The sequence below is a fragment of the Macrobrachium rosenbergii genome, chromosome 18 (assembly GCF_040412425.1).
Source record: "Macrobrachium rosenbergii isolate ZJJX-2024 chromosome 18, ASM4041242v1, whole genome shotgun sequence".
NCBI lineage: Eukaryota > Metazoa > Arthropoda > Malacostraca > Decapoda > Palaemonidae > Macrobrachium > Macrobrachium rosenbergii.
This window is the reverse complement of record NC_089758.1, coordinates 2,931,778-2,946,733: the sequence shown is the minus strand read 5'-3', so window position 1 is coordinate 2,946,733 and position 14,956 is coordinate 2,931,778. Positions and strand designations below refer to the sequence as shown.

Sequence of the window (14,956 nt, the reverse complement as noted above, 5' to 3'; positions counted from 1 at the left end):
TGTGTGCGTTCCTAATGTCATATAGTTCATATACTGCATGTGCAGACGATGAATTGATCTGAGCACTTACCGAACAAAAACACTGCAAGCCTACCTATTCTGGCCAGAACACGGGCCCTCAGCAAGAGTGGCATTAAAAAGTTACTCGGCACCAATAAACAAGGACGATGTTGTGGCCAGTGCCATTTACTGTCGGTATGTATGGCATTCGTGACATTTGGCCAGTGGCAGGGTGGCACGGGCATTTATAGGTGTTGGTGGGGGGGGGGGGCTGTGGCCGGGGGTTGGCTCGCCTGGCTACAGTTTTAGGGGAAGTGATGGAAGAATGGCGGTTGGTTGTTTTTTTGCACCGCCACAGGACGTGGTTTCATCTGATGGTTGTGTTATGTAACAGCCATAAAAGCTCTCTCTCTCTCTCTCTCTCTCTCTCTCTCTCTCTCTCTCTCTCTCTCTCTCTCTCTGCGTGTCTTGAAGTTTCGTGCTGTAAATTCATTTAGTTTACTAAGGGTTCCTTAGTGGTTCATTGCTTGACCAATCATGACTTTTTAACGTTGCAATGATCTTAGCGCATATTTTATTTGTTACCCGGTTCAGACCTGCTATTTGTTCATTTGAGCTTTTTAATGCCACGGCATATATTTTAAGCGTTTAGCTGTTGATACGGGCATATATACATTTGAAACGGTGATACCTAGCACCTATAGACTTGGAAGTAGATTATCTTAGGTTTAGCGTTACTGCTGCTTCAGAAAATCACGAAGGGAAAACCTCACTTCCTGCTGTATATTTTTCTTTTACATCTTTTCATTGTTGTACAGAATATTGTAGAGTCTTTTCGGAGCTTGTGGAGCCGAGTTAACCTGAGAACGTAACGGTCGCTTGGTTTAAACGTACCGTAACGGCTTTCTGGTTTGAACGGAAGTTTGTTGCAAGTCTACAACGTTCACCGGTTGTCTAACATACGCTCGAAAATGACTCGTAATACTGTCTTTATAGATCGATAACAGAGTTCAGTGTGCTGTTTCTCCTTACACATTACTTGACTGTTTTTTCCGAGTCTTACTAGATTTAACAGACAGACATACATACATATATATGTGTGTGTCACTGGGAATATGTGAAATCAAGGATTTCACGAATTCCCTAGGTAATTTGTGAAATGACCAATTCGCTTATTTGAACGTTTGATCCCCGAGGGCTAGTACTAAATACGGCGAAACAGTGATTCATCTGCAGTGTTTTGCGGTGTTTAGTACTAGCCCCTGGGTGATCAAATGCACTGACAGGCATTTGATCCTCCAGGGGTTAGTACTAAACACTGTGAAATACATTTAACCCCCGAGGGGCTAGTACTAAACACAGCGAAACAGTGTAGATGGATCACTGTTTCGTCGTGTATAGTACTAGTCCTCAGGGATCAAATTCCCTAGGGATTTCGTGAAATCCTTGGATTTCACATATTCCCTGTAACATATGTTTTGTATATTTTTACAGATTTGCAACTTTGTCTGATTCTAGATTTTAGAACAAACGGTGTATTGAGACAATCCCTTTGTCGGCCTGCCCGTTTCAGGTAAATTTCTTCTGTAGGCTCCCCATCCTTTCAGGAAACTAAAAACCCTTCTAATGATGAGCTAAAACTCTCATTAGGGACATTCTGTTCCCGTAAGAACCCAAAAAACCGCACGAAGAACCGAAAATTGAGCTTAATGAGAAAAGTTCTTTTATAAGTTTAGAATCGACGGTCTGGTGTCTCTAGGGACGAAATTGAGAACTGTGGTGAAATGAACCGGACAAGAGAACACTGTGCATGCAGGCAGGCAAGCAGGTTCTCCTCGCCAACACGAAATGGGGTTTTGCGTGCATACTCACTTGACTGGTGTTTACGTAAGGTCCCCTCTGGGCATGTCAGTTCTTGGATCAGCAAGGTCAACTCTGACGTCACCAGGAGGCCCTGTAGGATACTCTTAAAATTTCTCGAAAGGTAGATTGTCGGTGTTTTTATGAGCCGTTTTGGTTGCTACGTAGCTTGTGGTGGACCGCAGGCGACAAGAAGTTGCTTTAATTTTAATTTGAAAGGGCACTTGATCTCATACCTCGGTGGTTGGGCATAGTGACATTTCTTCTGGAGGTGGCGGAGTGCGGCTGCGAAATAAATGGCCATTTGAGAAGTGGCTGAGGTAGGGTAGGTGGGAGAGGGCAAGGCAAGGCAGGGTATAGCTGTTGCAGCACAACATCCTTCCTGTTTACCAATAAACGGTCGTAGCAGTGACGGACCTAGAGGTGGTATCCTTGGGTTCCCTCATTTAATGAAGAGTACGCGTAGGAATGTTAGTATTCGGCTGTCTTTGTTGCAAGGAAAAGTCAAGAAGCAATATGTTATCGTTTTCGTTGGCTTCCTCATTCATAAGAATTAGAATTTAAAGGTTTGTGCTCGGGTAAAAAAAGGATTTGGAGGATGGTCGTCAATTATGATTCAAGATTAATGCTGGGATAACTGAATCAATGAACAACAAATTAAATTTGCACCCTATAATTCATAGGCTGACCACTTTCCAAAAGGATTTATAAATCACTCACTTATTTGAGAACTAATTCATATTCCTTTTCAACTTAATTCTCAAGCAGTCACTAAAATGGAGGTCTCCATTTTAGGCACTGCGCTGTCATCCTGAGGACATGTTTCTGACCTTCGAACAGTATATTATTTAATATCCACGCAAGATAAGATTCCGAGGTCAGAAAATGTTCCCTTTTTTTTATCGTGACATTTAGAAGTGTTTTTTAAGGTTTTGTAGGATTCATATAGTACAAATGGTTGTAGTTTTTTTTTAATATACGTTCTGTATACAGACAAATACATAGGTTATAAATATACATACATATATGTAAAATATATATTATATATATATATATATATATATATATATATATATATATATATATATATATATATATATATTTTATATATATATATTATAAATGTCAGGATGTCTGGCACTGCCTGAGAAGAAAAAATTAGTAACAAATAATCCAGAATTATTCTCAGTGAACACTTATTTGTCCTAATAAGACACCACTAGACTCCTCATGAAAAGTTATGCCATTGGAGAAATTGAATGAAATTGGATGGTTTTCTCTGGATTATAGAGTTCCAGCATCGAATATGCTGAGTATGAACGGTATGCTAGATGATGTCAGTGTAACTGACAGATCAGTGCATGAGAAAGAAAAATACTGGGGTAAGTTCCAATCATAAGTCAAATTTCCTTTGAAAATATTTGTTAAAATCTTAGATTTTTAGCTGATTTTCCTTTACTGTGAAACTACAAAACAGTTTAACATGCTTCCTTTCACTATTTTCTCATTAACGTGCGTCACTATCCAATTCTCTTTCACTCTCTCTTTAGAGATTCGTTCATGAGAGTCAGTCCTGCAATAGCTATTAAGGTATTTATTGCTCTCTCTCTCTTTCTCTCTCTCTCTCGTAAAGTCATTTTATAAATGAGAGGAAACTGATGCATATTTCCAGCGTGTGGTGGGCTTTCTCTTTGAAAAATAAAATTGTAGTAGTATCTTTTACATTTCCCATTTTAGAACACGATTTCACAAAATGGTTAGAGATGCGTACAGAAAGTCAGATAAAATGATCGGGAACAGTTGATTTTAATGGTGTCAGTTTCCTCATACATATACAATTTTATTCAGCTATGCAGCATGCGGTTACGGCTTCTAATTTCATGAAATCTCGAATTCAGTTTTATGTTGGAAAACCATTAATTAGAATTTTGGCATGGAAGGCGACCACCTTGCAAACTGTACTGTAATGCGCCAAATTACTTGTGAAAAATTGCTAGGTACAGCTATTTTGGAGGAGCTGGTGGACATACACACACAAAGACCACGTCCTCAAATACATACACACATATATACACATACATATATACTGTACATACATACATGTGTGTGTGTGTGTACATGAAAGGATATTAACAGACCTTTTCTCCTGTGATAAAAATCTGGTTCCCAGAAAAGTATGAGGCAAAGACTTTCACTCCTTGGAAATAAATAAATGGCTTTCATTACAAACGAAACCGGTTGACTCACGAGCCTGTGCGCTCCACTCAGTCTTTGTGGGACCTCGAGGTCAGTAGAGTCCAGAAGTGGTTAGCAATGCCCAAAATGATATTAGTAACGAGCTTAGGTCGACTCCTAGAAGGAAATTAATCAAGTGAAAACTGGGTCATTGATTAGATGAAAACCCTTCGAATCAGCTGTTAAGAAAAGTATGATAACTCAAAAATACCAAAAATACTGACTACAAATACAAATACTAATAATTTAGCTCTTAGTTCGAGTTGACTGTCCCAGTGTGCTATAACTATCTTTGGCCTGCAACCCCGATATTGCCAGTCAAAATTAGCATATTATCGAAATCTGCCTCTCTCACGAGAGAGGCTTTGACATAATAGACTTACTGCAAATTATTCATCGGTTTTCGATTTAATCTCGAAGTCTAATCTTCGAAATTTGTACGACATCAAATGATTTTGTTGTTTTTGTGTGCTTGTGTGCTTGTTCAATTCGGTCTTCCATTAGGTGATACTGAGAATATGCTTCGTGATGTTTCTTGTACAAAAAAGTTGAGTATACCTTAATTTAACCAGACCACTGAGCTGATTAACAGCTCTCCTAGGGCTAGCCCGAAGGATTAGACTCATTTTATGTGGCTAAGAACCAGTTGGTTACCTAGCAACGGGACCTACAGCTTATCGTGGAATCCGAACCACATTATAGCGAGAAATGAATTTTTATCACCAGAAATAAATTCCTCTAATTCATCATTGTCCGGCCAGAGACTCGAACGCGGCCCAGCAGAGTGCTAGCCGAGAACTATACCGACCCATCCAACGAGGAACTTGCTACTTGTACAATTTAGCTTACTTATTGCGGAGTGATGCATATTTGAACTACGGCCACTTCGAAGATGTAGGACACATTAACCCAAATGGGAGCACAGCTGTGTTTATAGTGGGTGGTCCTCCATTAGGGGAGCCGAAGCCCCGTATCAGAATTCGGGTAATGATCTGTTGCCTTAATAATGAGGGCTTTTACATAACCTTAATTTATTCCCCGCCTTTTCACCTGCCTACGCCTGACCTAGATACTGCGGGTTTCGCTGCGTTCTATCTTTCCCTTCATGCTTCCAAAACCTCTCGAAAAACCAAATCGTGCAAAGTCGTTCGATTTTTTAAGATAATAGCTGTTACTATTAAGGATGTCTTCCCCTAAACATAATAAAACTAACAGGAGCACAGAGAGAAGGCAGTAAGAGTCGTTCTGCCTTTCTGAAACGAAAAAGGCCTGGACCTCCTCCTCCTCCTCCTCCCCCCCAAATCGGATCAGTGAAAGCGGCTGGATTTTGGTCACCTGGCTAACCTCTTGCGCGCGCCGCCTCCTTCGGCGCCTTCCTTTCTGTCGCGTTTACGCGGTCTTCTTCTTCTTCCCACGACTGGCCCTCGTGAAATTCGTCCATCACATCCTCCTTCGTTTATAACGTTGTCAGTAACTTTTCAGAATTGCTGAAGGCTAAAATTAACAGGATAGAGAGGCGAGGGAACGTATCTTAAAGTCTGTCTTTCAGGTGACGTCATTAAGGGATTTTTCAAGTGCTTCTTTTTTAAAATAACAAGTGTTAGTCTTTTTCACGTGTGACTGATGTTACGAGTTGAATTTTTCATAAATATTAATCTTGCGCTCAAAAGTTCCTTTGCCAACTGAATATATATATATATATATATATATATATATATATATATATATATATATATATATATATATATATATATATACACACACACACACACACACACACATATATATATATATATATATATATATATATATATATATATAGAGAGAGAGAGAGAGAGAGAGAGAGAGAGAGAGAGAGAGAAAGATTGTTAATTTAATGATGTTTCAAGGTAGGAAAAACAGAACATAAACTCTTTATTTCGGAGAAACTGGGAGGTATGGCAATGTCTCTTTTGTGATGATTGTGTTGCTAATAGTAGTACACACAAACAACACACACATATATATATATATATATATATATATATATATATATATATATATATATATATATATATATATGTGTGTGTGTATATATATATATATATATATATATATATATATATATATATATATATATATATATATATATATATATATATATATATATATATATATATATATATAAATGGGACAATGGTAACGTTACCACTTTCCTAGGGCGTGGTTAAGATTGCACTATAATTAATAAGTACTTTTGGTTTGATGTCTGGACCAGACGAACGACAGACGGAGGGAGGTGTGAGAGAGAGAGAGAGAGAGTGGTGGTGGTGGTCGGAACTGAAGGTTGTGCAGAATATCAAGTGACAAATGAAGTTACAGACGAGACATTCAACACTCGAACACCTGAAGTCCAGAAACAAACCATCCCCTCATTTTGTTGTGTGCAAGGTTATGAATTATTGCCAGCAACAAGACAAATGAATATGTCTCTCATTTTTCTAGTTCAATTTAAAACCCTCATTTTCTGTTGAGATTATTCAAAATTTTTCCTCTTTATTTCAGGTAAGCTCCAGCGCTAGTGGCTTCCGTCCATCCAGGTATGTATGTGGAAAATCGCTGGAAAAATTCAGAGACTTTTTCCCCGGGAGATATTCCGTTTGGGTCTCACCTGTCAAGGTATTTTGCATTTCAGTTTGTAACTTTCGGGTATTCTCTACATAACTTATTCACTGCATGTTACCAAAGTGGGGCAGACAAAAAAAAGGGGGGGGGCAGGATCAATATATACACCCTCGTGCGTGTGTACGTGCGCAAGCAGACACGTACGAGCACACACAACGCGCACGCACACACACATGTACTATATATATGTATATATATATACACACATACACACACGACCCTTTACCTGTTTATGATCATTCCCTGACTAGCAATAGGGCGAAGAAAAAGTTGTATGTCCAGCAACCCCATCCCAGAAGGCTTGGAAGGCTGTGCCGTTTGGAACCACCTCCAGCAAGAAGATAAACCTTGTACCACAAATGCCTGTGATCAAAGACCATGGGTTCTGGAAGTATTGAAGCCCCACCCCCCCCAACCCCAAGCTCGGTACTTGGAAATTGACTCCCCAAATTCAGTAACGTCGTATGGAAACTGGTTTCTGATATTTACGCAAGCGGGGACCTGAACTTTCTATTGAATTTCAGAGATTGAGTTATTTTTGCTGAATGGTTTCAGGTCATTTTCATTTATACTAGAGAGATGAAAAGTGAAAGTACGTTAGGACTTTGAAGTACAGAAAATGACGAGTCATGAATTTGATTCGTGTGAACCTTCAATGTTGAAAAGACTGTAGACTCACTCGTTGTCAGATGGATTAGTTGTGAAAGCATTGAGGTGGAGTGTGCTGAATCTTTGGCCAGCGATAATTTCACTATTCAAGTAAGGTAGATCATAAGTAGGTCATCGTCAAAACGTGCCGTTTCAATGATTGTTTGAATTCCACTCTTCTCTCGTTTTAAGAGAGTGAGTTTGAATTTTATTCTGTAGTTTTTACGGTTAAATGTGTTCCCTTCATTTGAACATTTTTGCAGTTTTAAAATTTCAATCATTTGATTCGCAAATGCATTTGGAAGTTGATATTTATTTTGCCTTTTAATCAGGCGTGTCACTAGAGGACCTAAAAGCAAAATTGATCGTTTTATACCTTAAAATTTTGTCTCCATTAAGTTTTTTAAAAATGTTTTTTTTTTTTTTTGAACAGGCAGTCTATCATTTGGCCTTCAACAGGGAATATTTTCAATCTAAATTGTATTAAAAACGGACGTTTGTTCTCTCAACTTCTTTTATCCTTCACATCTAGAAAAGGTGAGAGTGGGGTCATTTTTTTACGCAGCAGGGACGTAAATTGTTTTTCCAAGACTTGTCTCTTTATCATCGATTTAGTTTCCTTTTTCAACCTTGTTCCCACATTCTCATTTTTCCAACCAATAAAAGATCCATTGTTCACTGATTTGGTGCTACGGCATTCGAGTCCCTCATTCAGGTGAAAGGGACAAGGTTTTTATATTTATATATTCGTTTTCCTCAACCTCTTCCCTAAGTTTTATTTTCTCTGCTGGTTTTGTGTTCCATTACAGTGTGTATTTGTTTTATGAAAAGACTGTAAAAGTTAATTAGCTTTTAATTCAAGAGATTTTTTTTCATTTCCTGAGACCACAGTCTAATGGTTTATCATGAGACGTTTGTTTAAGATAACAGACATGTGAAGTCTATGTATATTTTAATGAGGTGGGCGGAGACCTTTGAACAGAGACGTCGTATCGAAGAGACTGGAGTTCACCGTTTTCAACGTTGAATTTTGTTTAAAACTAGCATCGAAAACAGCATTTTATCAAGAAAACTATACTATTACAATAGGCTGCTTTGAATCTGATGATAGACGACCTACTTTTTTTTTTCGAACTTTTGAAGGAATCTTCTCGGAGTCCGTGTAATTAGAGATTTGAAGCTTCATCCCCGATCTCCGAAATGTAACTGGAAACCCTTGGTTAGAGAGAGACCCTGGAGTGAAACTCGATCTTTGATGACGCTCAGAAAATCTAATTTAGGCCTTTCTTAGGCCTACCCACTGACTCAAACGCCTCAGTGGGCAAGAAAGTTTCTGTGGTGTTGTTTTTGTATTAACACACACGTATGTGTGTGTGTATATATATATATGTATATATATATATATATATATATATATATATATATATATATATATATATATATTTATATATATATATATGTATATATATATATATATATATATATATATATATATATATATATATATATATATATATATATATGCATGTGAGTGTTTGATGTACCGTACGTGTGTGTTTATATGAGACTGAGTTTTCTCATCCTTCGTCAGTCATCCTCCCCGTATACTGCACGTCCATGACATCTTTATTTAGAGAAGGAGACTACGCCGTTACATGTAAAGATCTTCCTAATGAATTTCTGGCCCGCTCCTAAGGTATAGTTTAAACTGGCTGTTGGCCGGATTACTTTAATTAAAGCAGCCTTCATTCAGACTGAAATAGCAGCCTACCCTCTCCTAGCTAATGTTGCCGGGGCTGAAGGAAATACAATAGGGAATATGCATTGATATAAATAGGAGACCATTACCTTGATGAAGCGCAGCCAACATTTTTCCTTTTTTGCTTTTTCCTCTGTTTTCGTACTCTTCTCTCTCTCTCTCCCTGCCTTGATTTTTGCCCCTTCTGCTTGGGGCTTCTTTGTGCGCTCCGGGAGGGAGGGAGGGAGGGAGGCGCTTTCTGTTCGTCTGCCGCACGCGCCTGGGATTTGCCTTGAAGGAGTTGATGTAGTCTAAGTTCGTTTCTTGTTTGTTTTTTGTCTTTCATTTTGATGTTTTTCCATCCCTTCTTTTTTTCGATATTTAGTTATTACCATCGCCATACTTCTGGGCTTGCCCGCCCTGTCAGTTCGAGTTACTTGCGTCCATTTCCTGAATTCCCTCGTTGTTGGAACCATTTCCTTCTTCACGTGGTGTAGCCTCCCATCCTGCTTGTTAGGTTGCCTTGTCTCCCCTCCGTAGTTGCCCTCGTGACCCCAAGGGGCAAGAACCAGACTTCATGACTGCTGCCAGCTCTCCTAGGTTCCCCCAGCTCACAGCCGAAGTGAGAGAGAGAGAGAGAGAGAGAGAGAAAGGTCAGGCCGTTAACATAATTTGAAGGTGGTTTAGGAGAGAAACCTCTTGTTTTTTGTCGTTGTTGTACTATATTTTGTAGACCTTTTTGTATGGGTATTTTTTTATTTATTTATTTTGCCTTGCCCACGGAGCTTCGCACTTTTTTTTTTATTAGTTTCTATAAAGGAAGACTATTGGGATGGCTATTTGTCTGTCCGTCCGCACTTTTTCTATCCGCCCTCAGATCTTAAAAGCTACTGATGCTAGAGGACTGCAAATTGGTATGTTGATCATCCACCATCCAACCATCAAGCAAACCAAATTGCAGCCCTCTAGCCTCAATAATTTTTATTTTATTCATGGTTAGAGTTAGCCATGATCGCGCAGTGGCTGAAAGTTTCATGGGCCGCGGCTGAGAGCTTCATGGACCGTGGCTGAGAGCTTCACACAGCATCATACGCTGTACAGAAAACTCGCCTGCGCCGAAGAAACTTCGGCCCAATTGTTTATTTTGCTTCATCTCCAGTTAGGATTATAAATGACATTTTTATCTGACATGACTGTTGACAGTTACAAGATAGTTGCCAAGTATAGGTTATGCTGTTTCTCGTAAAACGTGGATGTAATTGATGGCGTTTCTGTTCTCCGTTTATGCTGCTGTAACACTTTATTTGTCAGTAAAGTGGGATGACCTTTTCCTGTACTTGTTTACGCGCTTTTACCCCTCTTGGTGTTTAGGTTTTGAGGTTTCCAAGGGAACTGGGCGGAAAAATGATAAACTTAGAGGTGGAATTAATTGCTCGCTAACTCGATCGTGCTGAAAAGTTTAGAATACGAATTTATTATTTGTCGTTTGTTTTTTAATAACCAACTCCGGTTTTTTTTTTCCCCAAAGGTACGCATGATAGTCTTTATGTAATATAACGTAGACTAATATGAAATATTTCAGATGGAGAGAGAATATGGCGAAGGGGGGGTCAGATTTACAGTTGGTCTGAGAGTTCAAGAATAAATGAGCTGAAACCATCCGCCACTTGAAAGCACTGTGCCCTCCGTCTCTTGGCTATCGTCACATAACTTTAAGTGGGTCGTTCCTATTTGGTCATGTCTGTGTTTATTTCAGCCAGCATTCTTTTCTTCCAGAATGACAATAGGCCAACTCTCGCTTGGAAATGAATTCATTGCGGACAAAAATAGCCAAGATTCACATTCGGGCTCTCTTCGTGGATGGAGAGACTTTTTTTTTTTTTTTGTAACATTGACGTCTCTTGAGGGAATGAAAATTATAGGAAAAACGAAGTAGGAAGAGAATGCCGAAGTTTTTCATCAGCAGGGAAGAAACGGTCGCCGAACCAAGTTGTCCGAAGTGTTGATTGCGAGAGATGAAGTGTGAGAAATGGTGGCTTGGAGGGCGCTCATATGCAGTGGTTTCCATGCTGCGTTTTTGAGGTGTAATGAAAGCACACAAGGCTTAAACTTGTTATATATAGTAACTGTATAAACAACATTATTATCTATGGTGCGTCACTATACTGCGGCCGGAAACAATAAATAACAATCCACTGTTATGTATATGAGCAGGGCTATATCAATCATTTTTGTATTGTGATAAAAACACCATTGCTCGTATACGTAACTGTGGATTCTTACTTACCAATATTATTATTCTGGTTAGGAAAAAATTACATCTTTCATTGGTTCTTAGCCACGTAAAATAAGTCAAAGCCCTTCGGGCCAGCCCTAGGAGAGCTATTAATCAGCTCAGTGGTCTGGTTAAACTCAGGTATACTTAACTTACGTCTTTCATTATTGTAGTCTTTGTCCATTCTACAGGTCGTCAAGGTATCCGGACTTGTAATTCTTTCCTACTACTCGTTCGCGTTTTGAATTCTTGATCCTGCCAGGTATCAGCGATACGTGGCATCACGCCAGTGTACAGTATAAACTTCCAGCATCTCAAGTAACGATTTCATAAGCTCCACCTGAGTGGGAAGATATTCCCTCCCCCCCACCCCTTATTCTACACAGCGCTAACCCGACTGTGCTTAATCATTCGTCCAGACGTGAGATGTTTTTGCTGAACAAATATCCACCTTCCATTTGCTCGTCTTCAGTTCTGCGTTCATGTAGTACTGGCTGTGAAATAAACTTTAAGTTACACAACGCTTCCAGTGAAATTTTGTTTAATGAATTGCCCTGTATCTATAATGTAAGTTACAGTTTCAATGAGGTTACCTACGTAGCGTTGGGTACCTCGCTGTATTCAGGAAACCATTTATCGTTAGAACTGAAGTACAGGTGACCCTTGCCTAATCCACTGCCTGAAGGCATCGGCACGAGAAAAGAATTTTCGTGTATTTTGTAATATCTGGCACGGCCAAGTTGGAGTGAAGAAATCTTTTCGTTAAAATACATCCACTTCATTGACGGTGGACTCGACGGTGGACTCCAGTTGGATTATGAAAAGATAGTGACGTCTTTGACTTCAAATGAATTTCATTAGTATTCGTCGAAGGCCTTGTCAGTGAATGGATTTCATCTTTCCTCGAGAAAGAAATTTAGACAAAATTTGTTAAAATGGGAATGGGTTTGAAGAGAGAGAGAGAGAGAGAGAGAGAGAGACTGTTGGTTGGTGCAGGAATGACAGGTTTAAAGGAATGAAAGGCTTCAAGTGAGTATTGCAGGGGGGTGTTGAGGTAATCATTGCTGTCACATAGCTCGCCTGCTTGCTTGCTCCAGGCAGCAGCCTCTCTCTCTCTCTCTCTCTCTTCATGGGCAATTGCCGTTAGTCTCTCTGCTTTTCATCGTTGCCGTTGTGCTTCTCGTTTTGGTTTCCCTCTCTCTCTCTCTCTCTCTCTCTCTCTCTCTCTCTCTCTCTCTCTCTCTCTCCTGTTATCTTCCCAAACGGTCTGAGTGGGAGAGCTCTCAGCATCCGGTGTCTTCACTCCTACAGCGCGAGGCTGGAAATGGAATTCTCGTTGGAAGCCCCGTTTTCAATTTCTTTTGTGGCCAAAGGGTATTGATAACGTTTCTGCTGTCCTACATTTATATTTCTAACTCTCAAGACTTTCCTTTCGTTAAATTGGTTTTGCGTGCATGCTAGCTAACAAAAATGATATATCTAAGTTATACGTTTTGTTTAATATTCATTTGCATCGATGGTGTTGTGGTTGGTGAATTTGCAGACGGATGCGATGTAATAAGAATCTGAATACTTCCAGTCCCTTGTCGTATCGAGTACTTTCTGCGGAATCCTCCTTGGAAAACGTAACTCTGCTGAAGCAGGTGTTGGGGATGACGATATTTTCAGTTTTTTCGGGTGTTCAGCATCATGGAGTTAAGTGGAAAATGTATTTTATCCCTAGAAAAGATGTAGACGGTGCTACTGCACTTTTTTTTTTTTTTTTTGATCTTATAGAGGTCTGCTGTCATTCATTTCTTTTCAAATTACAAATGGAATTTTAGTTACCTGTTGTTCATTGTAAATTATTTGCTTCAGTATTTTTTCATTATATTTTGTCATGCTGACGGAAAATTCCACGTAGAATTTCTTCAGTCCTTTTTCGGTATGATGTCAGAACTTTCATGTTTTATCCCTCTCTCTCTCTTTCTCTCTCTCTCTTTGATTCCTTCTTCTCTCACTTTAGACCCAACTACTTTTTCTTCAGAACGGTTATTTAAAGATTGACGGCCGCTTGCAATCAATTCTCACATGTCATTTGCATGCCCAGCGTAGATGCCCCCTCCACAACTCGAGGGAGAGAGGTGGACATTCGTGAAGGGCTAGCCTCGAAGGCATGACAACTGTTTACCATTTCTGTATCCCAACATTCTTAGAATTCATTTCCTACAGGTGCTGATTTCTCGAAGAGTCACGTCTTGTTCTCTACCATTTTTTTGCCGGGCGTATCATCTGAAGGTTTCTTTCGTGTGAAGAGAAATTGTTTATTTTAATCTGGATAAATGACTTGGCTTGTCTCACGCCTGAGATTTTAAAAGGATTGTTTTCTACCCAGTTTCCTTGCTGATGATTTCCGTGGAAGGTTGAAAATTTCTATGCCAATGTCAAGTTAAGTTAAGTATACCTTAGTTTAACCAGACTACTGAGCTGATTAATAGCTCTCCTAGGGCTGGCCCGAAGGATTAGATTTATTTTACGTGGCTAAGAACCAACTGGTTACCTAGCAACGGGACCTACAGCTTATCGTGGAATCCGAACCACATTATAGCGAGAAATGAATTTCTATCACCAGAAATAAATTCCTCTTAGTCTTCATTGGCCGGTCGGAGATTCGAACTCGCAGCCAGGCCAATGTCAAGTGCTTACATAGCAAACCTAGTCGTAATAACTTAGGAGCATGAGTCTCCTGTCATCACGATGGGCACCAATTAGAAATAGTGCCTCGTTGGGAGAATCGATAGAGTTGCGGGTTAGCACTCGCTAGGCCCGAGTTCGAGTCTCTGGCCGGCTAATGAAGAATTAGAAGAATTTATTTCTGGTGATAGAAATTCATTTCTCGCTATAATGTGATTCGGATTCCACAATAAGCTGTAGGTCCCGTTGCTGAGTAACCAATTGGTCCTCAGCCACGTAAAATAAGTCTAATCCTTCGGGCCAGCCCTAGGAGAGCTGCTAATCAGCTCAGTGGTCTGGTAAAACTAAGTTATACTTTTTTAACCAATTAGAAACCTGACAAATTTTCAAGGTTTTGAAACGTCACTTAGAGATCTTAAAAGCTATTCTGAAGGTTCTTCCAGAGAGGCAGGCGTTTGGTAGGGTTGAAAGCGAAATTTCCATCTGTGTCTCCCTTCAAAGTTGCTCTGCCCTATTGATTTTTGGGGACATCGTCCGCCATCGGTGATAGCCATAAACATCGCTTTTAGGGATGAAGAGAAGTTCGCTCGCGGATTTTAGCCTTAGTTTATTTCCCCGGTATTTTATTGTCCCTCTTCGTTTCCTCCCACAGAGAAGAGCGTGAGTTAGGAAGGCTGCTGCTTCCTTTCGTAACAATGTGTGTCTCATTAACTCAAAAAGTTTCGTATTGGTTTCCATTCGAAATGGCTCGGTAGACGCTTCGAGCAGTGGGGAAGGAAAGGAGCTCTCTATCACCCATATGGCCACTGGTTCTTCCTGTGGCGAACACTGAGGGTATTCCTTTGCCGTGATTCTGTTCTACG

At 39.7% G+C, this 14,956-nt stretch overlaps 1 protein-coding gene across 6 annotated transcripts in view; it reads left to right on the top strand.

Annotated features, from left to right (window-relative positions):
• The window catches only part of LOC136848036 (neurofilament light polypeptide-like), a 102,749-nt gene that overhangs the window by 49,921 nt on the left and 37,872 nt on the right, over positions 1-14,956 (top strand). For 3 of the 6 annotated variants that reach the window (XM_067120098.1, XM_067120097.1, XM_067120096.1), the window contains exon 2: positions 6,640-6,674. The exons of 2 other annotated variants lie outside the window; for them this stretch is intronic. The gene's annotated coding sequence lies outside the window, so the exon portion shown is untranslated. Of the gene's footprint in view, positions 1-6,639; positions 6,675-14,956 lie in introns of those variants that run through there. One more of the 6 variants, XM_067120101.1, reaches the window with a different exon arrangement.